Consider the following 7,585-nt stretch of genomic DNA (forward strand, 5'->3'; position numbering starts at 1 on the left):
GGTCTTTGGTAACAGGACGACTTGGAGTTGTACCTTGACCTTATGACAACTAGAACCAGATACTTAATAAAATACACCCTTCCAAGTGCCAGATACAACCGGTGATCGCTCTCTCACAGGGCGACGAGGGGAGGATCATCGGTTAGGATTATGCTATGCGATGATACTTGGTGAACTTACCATCTACTCTCTTCTCCTGCTGCAAGATGGAGGTTACCAGAAGCGTAGTCTTTGATAGGACTAGCTATCCCGCTCATATTCCAGCATTCTGCAGTTCAGTCCACATATGTTACCCCTTTTCCATTTGATACCAATGCATACATATGTAGTGTAGCTCCTTGCTTGCGAGTACTTTGTATGAGTACTCACGGTTGCTTTGCTCCCTCTTATCCCCTTTTCTATACCTGATTGTTGCGACCAGACGATGGAGCCCAGGAGCCAGACGCCACCGTCGACGATGACTCCTACTACACTGGAGGTGCCTACTACTACATGCAGCCCGCTAACGACGACCAGGAGTAGTTTAGGAGGATCCCAGGCAGGAGGCATGCGCCTCGTTCGATATGTATCCCAGTTTGTGCTAGCCTTCTTAAGGCAAACTTGTTTATTTATGTCTGTGCTCAGATATTGTTGCTTCCGCTGACTCGTCTATGATCGAGCTCTTGTATTCGAGCCCTCGAGGCCCTTGGCTTGTAATATGATGCTTGTATGACTTATTTTATTTGTAGAGTTGTGTTGTGATATCTTCCCGTGACTCTTTGATCTTGATCGTACACGTTTGCGTGTATGATTAGTGTACGGTCAAATTGGGGGTGTCACAAGTTGGTATCAGAGCCGACTGCCTGTAGGAATCCCCCTTCCACACTCCTTGGCCGAAGTCGAGTCTAGACATTACAAAACTTTTTACTAACATGGTTGTGTGCCTTATGGGCCCACGTCGCCATCTGGGTGGTATTAGGATCTTTTACTCCTCGATCCTTACTCTGGGACTCTGAACTCTCTTCTACTTGGGTTAAACGATTTTACTTACTCTAACATTAGGATCCCATGACCACGTTCACCCCAAAGTTGGATAAGCCCTGGTTATTCTTTAGAGTAGTATTTGAACATTATCCACATTGTCATTTGACTCCTTTGAGAACATCTTTGTTTTCAGATGGAACCCATGAGGCAGGTCGTGCGCCACACGACGGCCATTGGTGCCTCAGGATCACCTGCTGTGTCGGTTGAGATGATGACCTATCTGGGTTATTGCTGGCACCTTGAGTACACCGTCTACGAGGAGTACCAGGAATTCAACCAGGAGTAGTATCGTGCCATCGTCCACCTCTACTCTCGGGAGTATGACTCCACTACCCTTCTGCACACTGCTCATGGTGTTGGAGTAACTATCGACATGGCAGTCCACGATGCTGCTTATGCTGGTCTGACACGTCTTCGTGGAGAGTATCGGGAGTTGGACACCTCCCCTTTCAGGCATATTGCTATCACATCCAATGTTGGTGCGGAGGGATACTATACTGCTGCCTACTCCACTGTCACCCGAGAGCCCTTCTACCATCAGAACCTGGTTCTGCATGCTGATGGGCTGGATAGAGCTAACCAAGCTCTTCGCCACGAGTTGTACACCACCCGTCAACACTTGTACCGTGCCCTGACGTTGTTGCACCCCTCTATCCGATCTGGTGATATGTCGCATTCTGTGATCTACCCTGCCAGGACCGTGATGCCCAAGGTGTCGGCTGGCCAGATGTGGGAGGCTACTCTCCCGCACTTGGTCCTCTTCTGCCACCTGCGCGTCGGGTTCTGCACCAGAGTATCCGCGGATCCCGGGCTACTCACGTGGAGGACTTCCCTTCATGCCACTACCAGCTGTCAGGCTACACCTACCTCCATAGTTCCTCCTGGGACTGATGTCGGCTTGCTTGTTAGTGTTAGATGCATTCACCGCGAGCCTGTGTGCCACCTATGATGTTCTTAGCCTATGTACTGAACTCTGTGTACCGAACTCTATGCATGATCTCTTTTGTAAGATATGCCAACTACTATGTAGTATATATCGTGTTCCTTTCATTATGCATGTTTCATCATGAATGATTCTTGTCCTTGCAATTTCTCAATGTTGAACTACCCCTGTTATATATTAGCAGGATGATTAGGCCAGGTGGTCATGGTCGTGGTGGCCATCCCCCACCACGGCCTAAGTACATGGTTGGGATGATGCAATAGTTTGAGCTGAATTGCCAGTTCATGGAGAATATTATGGCTCAGTTTCCTCGCCCCAATATGAATCAGCAGCAAGCCCAAGTGACTCTGCAGGATTTCATGCGCCTCAACCCAACGCTGTACCGCAGCTCAACTCAGCCTTTGGATGCTGATGACTGGCTCCGTGACATCACCTATGAGATGGAATCTGCTGATGTATCCCCTATCAGCTATGTCACCTTTGCTTCCTTCTTCCTGAAAGGACCCGCTGCTCAATGGTAGGACAGCCACAGGAGTACTCTGCCGGTTGGAACAATCATCACCTGGCCAGACTTCCAAGCTGCTTTCCATGCTCGCTTCATTCCTCGGGGAGTCATGGACCGTAAGAAGCGTGAGTTCCGCAACCTCACCCAAGGCAACAAAACTGTGGAAGCTTATCAGCGGGAGTTTCTGGACTTGTCCCGCTATGCTGAAGAAGACATTGCAACTGATGCACGCAGACAGGAGAAGTTCCGTGATGGCCTTCAAGTTGACATCAAGCTCGCACTTCTAATGCATGACTTTGTTGATTTCACCACCTTGGTGAACAAGGCCATCAATGTCGAAACTGGTCTGCAGGAACACCAGAGCTCTCACAGGCGCAACCGTGACACGGGCTCATCTTCGGGCCCGTCCTCGCAGAAGCGTAGGATATGGATTCCCAATAGCATGTACCAGCCAACTGCACCTGCTCCAAGGCAGTCCTATGCTGCACCGCGTCTGCCTCCCCCACCAACTAGGCAGCCAAGACTTCCATCTCCACCACCCCGAGCTCCTGTTCCCACTCCTAATAATGGTCTCTGCTACAAGTGTGGTCAGCCAGGTCACCGTGCCAGAGACTGCAATCAGAATTAGAATCAACTGGCCCTCCCTACAGCTGACCGTGGAAGCAACCAGCCTCGCAACAATAATGCCAGGTCTTATGGTCGTGTTCATGCCAACCACGTTGATCTCAATGAAGCTCAAGACCAGCCTGCTACCGTGATGGGTACACTCCTCGTAAATTCAGTACCTGCATCTATTTTATTCGATTTAGGAGCACCGCATTCATTCATGTCAGAAGATTTTGCATACAAGCACAATGTTAAATGTGAGGAGATGAACACTTCAGTAGTGGTAAAAACCCCCATGGGGCAATGTCAAACCTCACTGGTTGGCATCGACGTCCCCGTGGAAATCGAAGGATTGGAATTCTATGCCTCTCCCATTATCCTAAAGTCATCTAACATCGACCTCATTCTGGGGATGGATTGGTTGAAAGCGCATACTGCTTCTATAGTTTGCACCACTAAGACCGTCCATCTGCTACACCCTTCCGATGAAATAATAAGCTACAATGCTCGTCTAGTTCAGAATGCCGAGGCACGGCTTTATGCCTTGAATGCGTTGAACGCTGCACCACTTAAGGGCATTGAAAACATTCCCGTCGTTCGCGAATTCCAAGACGTCTTTCCGGAAGAACTTCCAGGGATTCCCCCTGCTAGAGCTGTCGAATTCATCATCGACTTGAAACCAGGCACCACCCCTATAGCCAAACGACCCTACAAGATGTCGCCACATGAACTCATTGGGCTTAAGGAGGAAATCATCAAATCTCTTAGCAAAGGTTTCATTCGCCCTAGTTGCTCTCCTTGGGGAGCACCTTCTCTCTTTGTTAAGAAGAAGGATGGGACGAACCGATTAGTCCAAGACTACCGTCCTATAAACCAAGCTACCATTCAGAATAAATACCCTCTTCCTTGGATCAATGATCTTTATGATCAACTGGTTGGTTCATCAGTGTTCTCCAAACTCGACTTGAGGTTGGGTTACCACCAGATCCATGTTCGTGAAGAGGATATCCCAAAGACCGCCTTCGTGACTCGCTATGGATCATACGAGTACACCGTCATGTCATTCGGCTTAACGAATGCTCCCGCCACCTTCTCTCGTCTGATGAACTATATATTCATGGATTACCTCGACAAGTTCATCGTGGTTTATCTGGATGATATCCTTGTATTTTCCAAGAACAAGGAGGAGCATGCTGAACATCTTCGTCTTGTGTTGGAAAAGCTTCGAGAGCATCAACTGTATGCTAAGTATTCCAAGTGTGAATTCTGGCTCCCTGAAGTAACCTATCTGGGGCATGTCATCTCCAAGGATGGTATTTCCATCAACCCTGAACGAGTTCAGGCTATTCTCGATTGGACTCCTCCGAAGAATGTTAAGCAAGTCTGAAGTTTTCTCGGTCTCGCCAGCTATTGTCGTGGATTCGTCGAGAACTTCTCCAAGATTGCCAGGCCTCTGACTAATCTGTTCCATAAGGGCGTCAAGTTCCAATGGACAGACAAGTGTCAGGAAAGTTTCCAGGTTCTCAAAGACAAGTTGACTTGTGCCCCAGTGCTTGCTCCACCTGATACTAAGGACTTTGTCATTTACTGCGACGCTTCCCGTCAAGGATTAGGCTGTGTCCTAATGCAAGAGCGCATAGTGATTGCTTATGCCTCTCGTCAACTGTGCCCTCACGAAGAAAACTACCCAGTTCACGACCTCGGGCTTGCTGCTGTCATTCATAATCTGAAGCAGTGGCGACATTACCTTCTCGGTAATCGTTGCGAGATCTTCACCGACCATCAAAGTCTGAAGTATCTGTTTACTCAGCCTGACCTGAACCTCCGTCAGCAGAGATGGATGGAGATTGTTGCAGACTTTGACATTGGTATATCCTGTACCCCCGGCAAGGCTAATGTAATGGCTGATGCCTTGAGCCAGAAGTCCTACTGCAACCACCTCCAGGTTCACAAAGTTCAGCCCTCGCTTGTTGAAGAATTCAGAAAGCTGAACCTCCATATTGTTCCCCCTGGTGCACTCGCTCCCCCTCCCCCAGAGTTCCAAAAGATGAATCTTCGTGTTGTTACTAAGGGTTCGCTAAATACCCTGGCTGTCGTACCAGATCTCATAGATGGTATAAAGACAATTCAAGGTTATGACTCTAAAGTCCAGAAGATTAAACGCCATCTCGCAGAAGGAAAGCCCTCATTCTTCACTATCACCGAAGATGGCGCCTTGTGCTTCAAAGGCCGCCTAGTGGTGCCATGTTCGAGGAAAAACCTGGATCAGACTAAAAAGGTTATGAAAGAAGCTCATGATATGCCTCTGTCCATCCATCCTTGTAGTACAAAGATGTACCAGGATATTCGTCAAAGATTCTGGTGGTCTAATATGAAGCAAGACATTGCTCGTTATGTTGCTGAGTGTGACGTTTGCCGTCGTATCAAAGCAGAACATCAAAGGCCTGCTTGAACTCTGCAACCTATCTCTACTCCTGAATGGAAATGGGACCATGTTGAAATGGACTTCGTCACTGGATTTCCCAAATCGCAGAAAGGTAATGATGCTATTCCTGTCGTCATTGACCGGCTTTCTAAAGTTGCACATTTTCCGGCGGTCAAAGAAATAATCATTGCTAGTCAGCTTGCAAATCTCTACATGTACAGAATTGTTTCACTTCACGGGATTCCACTGGTTATCAGTTTGGACTGTGGTAGCTTATTCACTTCAAGATTTTGGGCAAGTTTCCAAGAAGCTATGGGAACTCATCTGTCATTCAGTACTGCGTTTCATCCTCAGTCGCAAGGTCAAGTTGAACGTGTCAACCAAGTTCTTGAGGACATGCTTAGAGCTTGTGTAATTTCCTTCGGCAAGAAATGGGAGGAATCCCTTCTCTATGCCGAGTTCTCTTATAATAATAGCTATCAAGCTAGTCTGAAGATGTCCCCCTTCGAAGTGTTATATGGACGAAAGTGTCGGACCCCTCTGAACTGGTCAGAAACTGGGGAATGTCCACTCTTCGTTCCAGATATTATACAACAGGCTGAAGAACAAGTCTGCATTATTCGCGAGAATCTCAAGACTGCTCAGTCACGTCAGAAAAGTCAGTATGACCGTCATCACAAAGACATGGTCTATCAACCTGGCAAAAAGGCTTATCTTCGAGTTACACCAATGAAGGGTGCTCACCGCTTCGGGACCAAGGGCAAGCTAGCTCCTCACTATATCGGTCCCTTCACTATTCTCGAAAGGCGTGGAAAAGTGGCATCAACTGGAGCTTCCGCCGAACCTTTCTCAGGTTCATGATGTGTTCCACATGTCACAGCTCCGCCGTTGCTTCAAAGACCCAATCCGAGCAGTGGATCATGAAGTGCTCGAATTGCAAAAAGGACCTCTCCTATAAAGAGCATCCGGTCCGCATTCTCGACCAAGCTGAACTCCGCACACGTCAGAAAGCGATCAAGTTCCTCAAGGTCCAGTGGTCGCATCACTCTGAAGATGAAGCCACTTGGGAACGCGAGGACCGCCTGCGTGATGAATACCCTACGCTGTTTCCGTCTACCTCCTAAATCTCGGGACGAGATTTCTTGTAGTGGAGGAGTTTTGTAATGCCCGGGTAATTGAGCTACAGTAATCCCACGTTAACGATGCCACGTCACCCCGGTTACTGTTGTTAACCTTGCATTGATTGAAAACTGTTGCAAAATTTAAATTCAAAATCAAGCAAACAATAAAAGTTTTCAAATATTAAAACTAAAATGTTCGGAGTGAACCAAATAATGCATAGGTAATTATGGTGGAGAAACCACACCTTTATGAAATATTCAAATAATATAAGGTAAATAAAACAGTAATGAAAACTATTATTTAAATACTTTTAGTTATTAAATAATTATGAAACTATTTTAGTTTGGGTAGCAAGTTAATGTGGGAGTGGCATATTTGGTAATATCAAATACGGTGCCATTTTTGCATTTTTCTAACACAAAAATAAAAGGAAACTAGAAGAAAACAGAAAAGTAAAATAAATAAAAGAAAACAAAACAAAACTAGTAGAAAACAAAATGAGAGAAGGAAACCCCTCCCACTGGGCTCAGGCCCAGCAGGCCACCGGCCCAGCTGCCGGCCGGCCCAGCCGGCGCTCCCTTATCATATCTTCCCCCATGAAACCCTAATCTAACCGCACCACTCCCCCCCACTCGCTCCCCCACTCTTCCCCTCCCCCGATCCAATCGGGATCGGGCCCGACGCCGCGCCTCCCCAGATCCCGTCGCCGGAACGACGCCGCTCGCCTCTCCGTCGTCGACGCGCCCCGTCCTCCTCACCGCCGGCTTGCCTCCCCACCGTGTGTCGTCCCCGTCGACCACCCCAACCCCCGCTGCCCCATCCCTACGAACCCCGGTGAGGCCCGGGCCCTCCACTCTCCTGTCCCCGTGCGCACGCATGCGCACTCGCCCGCGTCGTGCTGTCGTGCCACGCGCGCATGCCCCCGCATCCCCGCGCCCTCTCCTCCTCGCGCCCGCGCTCG

The 7,585-nt window shown here is 48.4% G+C and overlaps 1 pseudogene; it reads left to right on the forward strand.

Moving 5' to 3' along the window:
* The first annotated feature begins 2,580 nt into the window (after positions 1 to 2,580).
* Positions 2,581 to 5,188, forward strand: LOC147980455 (uncharacterized; annotated as a pseudogene).
* Positions 5,189 to 7,585: the final 2,397 nt, after the last annotated feature.

Source organism: Triticum urartu, chromosome 3A (assembly GCF_056163025.1).
Source record: "Triticum urartu cultivar PI428250 chromosome 3A, HENAU_Tu73, whole genome shotgun sequence".
NCBI lineage: Eukaryota > Viridiplantae > Streptophyta > Magnoliopsida > Poales > Poaceae > Triticum > Triticum urartu.